Source organism: Oncorhynchus nerka, linkage group LG15 (assembly GCF_034236695.1).
Source record: "Oncorhynchus nerka isolate Pitt River linkage group LG15, Oner_Uvic_2.0, whole genome shotgun sequence".
Lineage (NCBI taxonomy): Eukaryota > Metazoa > Chordata > Actinopteri > Salmoniformes > Salmonidae > Oncorhynchus > Oncorhynchus nerka.
In genome coordinates, this window is record NC_088410.1 from 20,978,353 (window position 1) to 20,989,504 (window position 11,152).

An 11,152-nucleotide genomic window follows, 5' to 3' on the forward strand; every position below is an offset into this window, starting at 1 on the left:
CTATATGAAGGCTAGAGAGGTATATTAAGACAGGGAACTATATGAAGGCTAGAGAGGTATATTAAGACAGGGAACTATATGAAGGCCAGAGAGGTACATTAAGACAGGGAACTATATGAAGGCTAGAGAGCTATAGTAAGACAGGGAACTATATGAAGGTCAGAGAGCTATATTAAGACAGGGAACTATATGAAGGCTAGAGAGGTATAGTAAGACAGGGAACTATATGAAGGCCAGAGAGGTATATTAAGACAGGGAACTATATGAAGGCCAGAGAGGTACATTAAGACAGGGAACTATATGAAGGCTAGAGAGCTATAGTAAGACAGGGAACTATATGACGGTCAGAGAGGTATATTAAGACAGGGAACTATATGAAGGCCCAGAGAGATATATTAAGACAGGGAACTGAAGGAGAGGTATATTAAGACAGGGAACTATATGAAGGCCAGAGGAGGTACATTAAGACAGGGAACTATATGAAGGCTAGAGAGCTATAGTAAGACAGGGAACTATATGACGGTCAGAGAGGTATATTAAGACAGGGAATGAAGGCTAGAGAGGTATAGTAAGACAGGGAACTATATGAAGGCTAGAGAGGTATATTAAGACAGGGAACTATATGAACACGAGAGGTATATTAAGAAGGCTAGAGGAGAGAGATATATTAAGACAGGGAACTATATGAAGGCCCGAGAGGTATATTAAGACAGGGAACTATATGAAGGCCAGAGAGGTACATTAAGACAGGGAACTATATGAAGGCTAGAGAGCTATAGTAAGACAGGGAACTATATGAAGGTCAGAGAGCTATATTAAGACAGGGAACTATATGAAGGCTAGAGAGGTATAGTAAGACAGGGAACTATATGAAGGCTAGAGAGGTATATTAAGACAGGGACCTATATGAAGGCTAGAGAGCTATAGTAAGACAGGGAACTATATGAAGGTCAGAGAGGTATATTAAGACAGGGAACTATGAAAGGCCAGAGAGGTACATTAAGAAGGAACTGAAGAGAGAGCTATAGTAAGACAGGGAACTATATGACGGTCAGAGGTATATTCAGGGATGAAGGCTAGAGAGGTATGTAAGACAGGGAACTATATGAAGGCAGAGAGGTATATTAAGACAGGGAACTATATGAAGGCTAGAGAGGTATATTAAGACAGGGAACTATATGAAGGTCAGAGAGATATATTAAGACAGGGAACTATATGAAGGCTAGAGAGTATATTAAGACAGGGACTGAGGCCGAGAGGTATATTAAGACAGGGGAACTATATGAAGGCTGGCAGAGAGGTATATGAAGTAAGACAGGGAACTATATGAAGGTCAGAGAGCTATATTAAGACAGGGAACTATATGAAGGCTAGAGAGGTATAGTAAGACAGGGAACTATATGAAGGTCAGAGAGGTATATTAAGACAGGGAACTATATGAAGGCTAGAGAGGTATAGTAAGACAGGGAACTATATGAAGGTCAGAGAGGTATATTAAGACAGGGAACTATATGAAGGCCAGAGAGGTATATTAAGACAGGGAACTATATGAAGGCTAGAGAGATATATTAAGACAGGGAACTATATGAAGGCCAGAGAGGTATATTAAGACAGGGAACTATATGAAGGCCAGAGAGGTACATTAAGACAGGGAACTATATGAAGGCTAGAGAGCTATAGTAAGACAGGGAACTATATGAAGGTCAGAGAGGTATATTAAGACAGGGAACTATATGAAGGCTAGAGAGGTATAGTAAGACAGGGAACTATATGAAGGCTAGAGAGGTATATTAAGACAGGGAACTATATGAAGGACCGGTAGGTATATTAAGACAGGGAACTATATGAAGGCTAGAGAGCTATAGTAAGACAGGGACTACTATATATGAAGGTCAGAGAGGTATATTAAGACAGGGAACTATGAAGGCTAGAGAGGTATAGTAAGACAGGGAACTATATGAAGGTCAGAGAGGTATATTAAGACAGGGAACTATATGAAGGCCAGAGAGGTATAGTAAGACAGGGAACTATATGAAGGTCAGAGAGCTATATTAAGACAGGGAACTATATGAAGGCTAGAGAGGTATAGTAAGACAGGGAACTATATGAAGGCCAGAGAGGTACATTAAGGGAACTAGTATGAAGGCTAGAGAGCCATAGTAAGACAGGGAACTATATGAAGGTAGAGAGAGCTATATTAAGACAGGGGAACTAGAGAGGTATAGTAAGACAGGCTAGAGAGGTATATTAAGACAGGGAACTATAGAAGGCTAGAGAGGTATAGTAAGACAGGGGAACTATATGAGGCCAGAGAGGTATATTAAGACAGGGAACTATATGAAGGCTTGAAAGCAGTAAGAGACTATAAATGTAATTAAGACAGGGAACTATATGAAGGCTAGAGAGCTATATTAAGACAGGGAACTATATGAAGGTCAGAGAGGTATATTAAGACAGGGGAACTATATAAGACAGGGGAACTAGATGAAGGTATAGTAAGACAGGGAACTATATGAAGGCTAGAGAGGTATATTAAGACAGGGAACTATATGAAGGCCAGAGAGGTATATTAAGACAGGGAACTATATGAAGGGCTGGAGAACTGTGAGAGAGGTATATTAAGACAGGGAACTATATGAAGGCTAGAGAGGTATATTAAGACAGGGAACTAGAAGGCCAGAGAGCTATATTAAGACAGGGGAACTAGAGAGCTATAGTAAGAAGGGAACTATATGAAGGTCAGAGAGCTATATTAAGACAGGGAACTATATGAAGGCTAGAGAGGTATATTAAGACAGGGAACTATATGAAGGTCAGAGAGCTATATTAAGACAGGGAACTATATGAAGGCTAGAGAGGTATAGTAAGACAGGGAACTATATGAAGGTCAGAGAGTATATTAAGACAGGGAACTATATGAAGGCTAGAGAGATATAGTAAGACAGGGAACTATATGAAGGTCAGAGAGTATATTAAGACAGGGAACTATATGAAGGCTAGAGAGGTATAGTAAGACAGGGAACTATATGAAGGTCAGAGAGGTATAATAAGACAGGGAACTATATGAAGGCTAGAGAGCTATAGTAAGACAGGGAACTATATGAAGGTCAGAGAGCTATATTAAGACAGGGAACTATATGAAGGCTAGAGAGGTATAGTAAGACAGGGAACTATATGAAGGTCAGAGAGGTATATTAAGACAGGGAACTATATGAAGGCAGAGAGGTATATTAAGACAGGGAACTATATGAAGGCCAGAGAGGGTATATTAAGACAGGGAACTATATGAAGGCTAGAGGTATAGTAAGACAGGGGAACTATATGAAGGTCAGAGAGGTATATTAAGACAGGGAACTATATGAAGGCGAGAGATATATTAAGACAGGGAACTATATGAAGGCTAGAGAGGTATATTAAGACAGGGAACTATATGAAGGCCAGAGAGGTATATTAAGACAGGGAACTATATGAAGGCCAGAGAGGTACATTAAGACAGGGAACTATATGAAGGCTAGAGAGCTATAGTAAGACAGGGAACTATATGAAGGTCAGAGAGCTATATTAAGACAGGGAACTATATGAAGGCTAGAGGTATAGTAAGACAGGGAACTATATGAAGGCTAGAGAGGTATATTAAGACAGGGACCTATATGAAGGCTAGAGAGCTATAGTAAGACAGGGAACTATATGAAGGTCAGAGAGCTATATTAAGACAGGAACTATATGAAGGCTAGAGAGGTATAGTAAGACAGGGAACTATATGAAGGTCAGAGAGGTATATTAAGACAGGGAACTATATGAAGGCTAGAGAGGTATAGTAAGACAGGGAACTATATGAAGGTCAGAGAGCTATATTAAGACAGGGAACTATATGAAGGCTAGAGAGGTATAGTAAGACAGGGAACTATATGAAGGTCAGAGAGCTATATTAAGACAGGGAACTATATGAAGGCTAGAGAGGTATAGTAAGACAGGGAACTATGAAGGCTAGAAGGCTAAATGACTTAAATGTAAAGTAAATGTAGGAGTATATTAAGACAGGGAACTATGTAAAATGTAAAGCTAGAGAGCTATATTTAGACAGGGAACTATATGAAGGTCAGAGAGGTATATTAAGACAGGGAACTATATGAAGGCCCGAGAGATATATTAAGACAGGGAACTATATGAAGGCCAGAGAGGTATATTAAGACAGGGAACTATATGAAGGCCTGAGAGGTATATTAAGACAGGGAACTATATGAAGGCCAGAGAGGTACATTAAGACAGGGAACTATATGAAGGCTAGAGAGGCTATAGTAAGACAGGGAACTATATGAAGGTCAGAGGCTATATTAAGACAGGGAACTATATGAAGGCTAGAGAGGTATAGTAAGACAGGGAACTATGAAGGAAGGTATATTAAGACAGGGACCTATATGAAGGCTAGCTATAGTAAGACAGGGAACTATATGAAGGCCAGAGAGGTATATTAAGACAGGGAACTATATGAAGGCAGAGAGGTATATTAAGACAGGGAACTATATGAAGGCTAGAGAGCTATAGTAAGACAGGGAACTATATGAAGGTCAGAGAGGTATATTAAGACAGGGAACTATATGAAGGCTAGAGAGGTATAGTAAGACAGGGAACTATATGAAGGTCAGAGAGCTATATTAAGACAGGGAACTATATGAAGGCTAGAGGTATATTAAGACAGGGAACTATATGAAGGTCAGAGAGGTATATTAAGACAGGGAACTATATGAAGGCTGTATACTGACTTAAATGTAAATGTAAATGCTAGAGAAGTATATTAAGACAGGGAACTATATGAAGGCCAGAGAGGTATATTAAGACAGGGAACTATATGAAGCCTAGAGGTATATTAAGACAGGGAACTATATGAAGGTCAGAGAGCTATATTAAGACAGGGAACTATATGAAGGCTCCAGGTATATTAAGACAGGGAACTATATGAAGGTCAAGAGAGCTATATTAAGACAGGGAACTCCCTACCAGGCTAGAGGTATAGTAAGACAGGGAACTAGCCCAGGTCAAAAGGTATATTAAGACCAAGGGAACTATACTCCCTCACGACGCCAGGCTAGAGAGAGTATATTAAGACAGGGAACTATAAAGGCCACCTCTTTAAGGTATATTAAGATAGGGGAACTATGAAGCCTAAAGATTATAGTAAGACACTGAACTAGGTCATGAAGGTGAAGAGGTATATTAAGACAGGGAACTATATGAAACTGAGAAATGCTATAGTAAGACAGGGGAACTATATGACGGTCAGAGAGGTATATTAAGACAGGGAACTATATGAAGGCAGAGAGATATATTAAGACAGGGAACTATATGAAGGCCAGAGAGGTATATTAAGACAGGGAACTATATGAAGGCCAGAGAGGTACATTATGACAGGAACTATATGAAGGCTAGAGAGCTATAGTAAGACAGGGAACTATATGACGGTCAGAGAGGTATATTAAGACAGGGGACTATATGAAGGCTAAGAGAGGTATAGTAAGACAGGGGAACTATATGAAGGCTAGAGAGGTATATTAAGACAGGGAACTATATGAAGGCTAGAGAGAGGTATATTAAGACAGGGAACGCCAGAGATCTATTAAGACAGGGAACTATATGAAGGCCCGAGATGTCATGTTCTGACCATAGTTCTGTTATTTTATCTTTGTTTTTAGTATGGTCAGGGTGTGAGTTGGGTGGGCAGTCTGTTTGTTTTCTATGGTGATTTTTGAGTTCGGCCTAGTATAGTTTTCTCAATCAGAGGCAGCTGTCATTTGTTGTCCCTGATTGAGAATCATACTTAGGTAGCCTGGGTTTCAGTTTTGGGTTGTGGGTGTTTGTCTTCCGTGTCAGTGTTTGTCGCCACATGGGACTGTTTCGTTCATTTCACGTTTATTGTTTTGTATTTCGTGAGTGTTCCGTTTATGTTTCAAAATAAACATTATGGACTCTTACCACGCTGCGTTTTGGTCCTCCGATCCTTCTCGCTTCTCCGCCTCAGAAGAGGAGGACGAGGTTCGTTACAAGAGAGCTATATTTAGGTTGCTACTTCCTCTTGTACGTCATTCATGACTCATGACTTGAAACACTGGCAGATCTACACCTGCTGTATTGAGGACTCAGCTCTGGCAGATCTACACCTGCTGTATTGAGGACTCAGCTCTGGCAGATCTACACCTGCTGTATTGAGGGACTCAGCGCTGCAGATCTACACCTGCTGTATTGAGGGGACTCAGCTCTGGCAGATCTACACCTGCTGTATTGAGGACTCAGCTCTGGCAGATCAACACCTGCTGTATTGAGGGGACTCAGCTCTGGCAGATCTACACCTACTGTATTGAGGACTCAGCTCTGGCAGATCTACACCTGCTGTATTGAGTGGACTCAGCTCTGGCATATCAACACCTGCTGTATTGAGGACTCAGCCAACCGCTCAGCTCTCCCTTCCTTCCTTTACATAAAGATCACACTGTTCTCCTATCTTATCATAGAGACCTCCACTCAGCCAACCACTCAGCTCTCCCCTTCCTTCCTTTACATGAGCCCACATCAGCATCCAAAACCAGGTATTCCAATTTACTCAAATGGCAAACTAATTAAACAATCAATCAGTTATAATGAAATGACATAATCCTATTCAATTCTCTAGCGTAGGACGCAATGCAGTGTGATGTGGAAGGAGAGGTCAGGGATGTATGCCTGGTTGCCAAGTGACCCCAGGGGAATGTCTCTCATGAAATGTGACCCGTGTGTTCACTGTACAGCCCTTCCTCTGTGTGTGTTTTTGTTTAACTCTCCTTGTGGGTACTAGTCATCATCAGGATAGTAAAACAAGGAAAACGTGGCCAAGTGGGGACATTTTGAAGATCCACATGAGAAGAAAATGCTATTTTAGGCTCAGGGGTTAGGTTTAGGGTTAGGGTTCCAATTAGGTTAGAAATAAGGTTAGGAGTTACAATTAGGTTTAGGAGTTACAATTAGGTTTTAGGAGTTACGATTAGGTTTAGGTTTAGAGTTACGATTAGGTTTAGGTTTAGGAGTTACGATTAGGTTTAGGAGTTACAATTAGGTTTAGGAGTTACGATTAGGTTTAGGAGTTACAATTAGGTTTAGGAGTTACAATTAGGGTTTAGGGAGTTACAATTAGGTTTAGGTTTAGGAGTTGGCTTATTAGGTTTAGGAGTTACGATTTGGTTTAGGTTTAGGAGTTACATTAGGTTTAGTTTAGGAGTTAGGTTAGGTTTAGGTTTAGGAGTTACAATTAGGTTTAGGTTTAGGAGTTACAATTTGGTTTAGGAGTTACGATTTGGTTTAGGTTTAGGAGTTACGACTAGGTTTAGGTTTAGGGAGTTAGGGTTAGGTTTAGGTTTAGGAGTTACGATTTGGTTTAGGAGTTACGATTTGGTTTAGGTTTAGGAGTTACGATTAGGTTTAGGTTTAGGAGTTAGGTTAGGTTTAGGGTTTAGGTTTAGGAGTTACAATTAGGTTTAGGAGTTACAATTAGGTTTAGGAGTTACAATTAGGTTTAGGAGTTACGATTAGGTTTTTAGGAGTTACAATTAGGTTTAGGAGTTACATTAGGTTTAGGTTTAGGTTATGGTTGAGTTTTAGGAGATTCTGAGTTGGGTTCAGGTATAGGAGTTACGGTTGGTTCCAGGTATAGGAGTTACAATTAGGTTTAGGAGTTACAATTAGGTTTAGGAGTTACGATTAGGTTTAGGAGTTACAGAGTGGGTTTGGGGTTTAGGAGTTACAGAGGTTTAGGAGTTACGATTAGGTTTAGGTTGGAGATTCTATTGGTTGGAGTGCAATTAGTTTTGAGTTATAATTAGTTTAGAAATTACAATTAGGTTTAGGAGTTACGATTAGGTTTAGGTTTAGGAGTTACGATTAGGTTTAGGTTTAGGAGTTACGATTAGGTTTAGGAGTTACAATTAGGTTTAGGAGTTACGATTAGGTTTAGGAGTTACAATTAGGTTTAGGAGTTACAATTAGGTTTAGGAGTTACAATTAGGTTTAGGAGTTACGATTAGGTTTAGGTTTAGGAGTTACGATTAGGTTTAGGTTTAGGAGTTACGATTAGGTTTAGGAGTTACAATTAGGTTTAGGAGTTACGATTAGGTTTAGGAGTTACAATTAGGTTTAGGAGTTACAATTAGGTTTAGGAGTTACAATTAGGTTTAGGAGTTACAATTAGGTTTAGGTTTAGGAGTTACGATTAGGTTTAGGAGTTACGATTTGGTTTAGGTTTAGGAGTTACGACTAGGTTTAGGTTTAGGAGTTAGGGTTAGGTTTAGGTTAAGGAGTTACAATTAGGTTTAGGTTTAGGAGTTACAATTTGGTTTAGGAGTTACGATTTGGTTTAGGTTTAGGAGTTACGACTAGGTTTAGGTTTAGGAGTTAGGGTTAGGTTTAGGTTTAGGAGTTACGATTTGGTTTAGGAGTTACGATTTGGTTTAGGTTTAGGAGTTACGATTAGGTTTAGGTTTAGGAGTTAGGGTTAGGTTTAGGTTTAGGTGTTACGATTAGGTTTAGGAGTTACGATTAGGTTTAGGAGTTACGATTAGGTTTAGGAGTTACGGTTAAGGTTAGGTTTAGGAGTTAGGGTTAGGTTTAGGAGTTAGGGTTAGGTATAGTTTTAGGGTTAGGTGTTTGGGGTTGGGGTTAAGGTTAGGGTTAGGGTTATGGTTAGGTTAAGGGTCAGGGTTAGGGTAAATAAGATTTTGGATGGGAACACATTTATTTGTCCCCACAAGGTGCGTGTGTGTGTGTATGTGCACATGTTTAACTATACTTGTGGTTCATTTTGCCAGTCCTCACTGGCAAAAAGGCTATTTAAGTCTTATGGGTTAAGTTTATGGTTAGAATTAGGGTTAGTGGTTAGGTTTAGGAGGTAGGGTTAGTGGTTAGGTTTAGGAGGTAGGGTTAGGGCAGGGAATTAGGGTTAGTGGTTAGGTTTAGGAGGTAGGGTTAGTGGTTAGGTTTAGGAGGTAGGGTTAGGGCAGGGAATTAGGGTTAGTGGTTAGGTTTAGGAGGTAGGGTTAGTGGTTAGGTTTAGGAGGTAGGGTTAGGGTTAGTGGTAAAGGAAAATAGGATTTTGAATGGTAATCAATTGTTGGTCCCAAAAAGTACCCAAAAATATAGTAAAACATAGCTGGGTGTGTTCAGTCAAAAACAAAATGGTGGCCACATCCTGGCATTCTTGCCGTGATTCAGATGGAGCTTTTATAACCTCCCTCCCTCTGTCCCCCCCACCCCCTCTCTCTCTCTCTCTCTCTCTCTCCCTCTGTCTCCCCCTCTCTCTCTACCACACCTGCTGTCTCGACCTCTGTCCCCCCTCTCTCTCTACCACACCTGCTGTCTCGACCTCTGTCTCCCCCCCACCCTCTCTCTCTCTACCACACCTGCTGTCTCGACCTCTGAATGCTCGGTTATGAAAAGCCAACTGACATTTACTCCTGAGGTGCTGACCTGTTGCAGCCTCTACAACCGATATGATTATTATTGACCCTGCTGGTCATCTGTGAACGCTTGAACATTTTGAAGAACAATCTGGCCTTTAATGACCACGTACTGTTATAATCTCCACACGTCACACCCAGAAGAACAATCTGGCCTTAATGACCACGTACTGTTATAATCTCCACACGTCACACCCAGAAGAACAATCTGGCCTTAATGACCACGTACTGTTATAATCTCCACACGACACACCCAGAAGAACAATCTGGCCTTTAATGACCACGTACTGTTATAATCTCCACACGTCACACCCAGAAGAACAATCTGGCCTTAATGACCACGTACTGTTATAATCTCCACACGACACACCCAGAAGAACAATCTGGCCTTACGACCACGTATGCTGTTATAATCTCACACTGACACACCCAGAAGAACAATCTGGCCTTAATGACCGCGTACTGTATAATCTCCACACGACACACCCAGAAGAACAATCTGGCCTTAATGACCACGTACTGTTATAATCTCCACACGTCACACCCAGAAGAACAATCTGGCCTTAATGACCCACGTACTGTTATAATCTCACGTCACACCCAGAAGAACAATCTGGCCTGGCTAACCATGCTGTTAAATTCCACACGACACACTCCAAAGAACAATCTAGCCTTAATGACCACGTACTCGTTATACCCCACACGTCACACCTAGAAGAACAATCTGGCCTTAATGACCACGTACTGTTATAATCTCCACACGTCACACCCAGAAGAACAATCTGGATAATGACCACCACGCACTGCTATAATCTCCACACGTCACCCAGAAGAACACCTTGGCTCTTAATGACCACGTAGTGCTTATAATCTCCACACGTCACCCAGAAGAACAATCTGGCCTTAATGACCACGTACTGTTATAATCTCCACGACACACCCAGAAGAAACAATCTGGCCTTAATGACCACGTACTGTTATAATCTCCGCCACGACACACCCAGAAGAACAATCTGGGCCTTAATGACCACGACTGTTATAATTTCACACGTCACACCAGAAGAACAATCTCGCCCACGACCACGACTGTTATAATCTTCCACACGTCACACTCCAGAAGAACAATCTGGCCTTAATGACCACTTTAGTGCACCTGGCCACCCACACACCCAGAAGAACAATCTGGCCTTAATGACCACGTACTGTTAGAATTTCCACACGACACACCAAAGACTGGCCAAATTCCTCAGATCCTGGTTCCTCTCTAGTTTCCTAGGTTCTGACCTTTCAGAGAGCTTTTCCAGCCACCATACTGCCAACTTGCATTGTTGTTGTTTGGGGTTTTAGGCCGTATTTCTGTAAAGCACTTTGTGACATCAGCTGATGTAAGAAGGACTTTATAAATACATTTTATTGATTGATTTATTTATTTCTAGTTAGGCTGAACACCAAACTAAACTCTCTAACAACATTCTTTCAGATGGGCAGGAATGTCAAAGGGATTCAATGAGTGGCTCCACCTATCAGATTTCCCTTCCACAAAATACAAATACACCTCAGCATGTCATGATCATGTACAGACCTGTCTCACCAGACACTCTCTACACACTCTCCAGACCTGTCTCACCAGACACTCTCTACACACTCTCCAGACCTGTCTCACCAGACACTCTCTA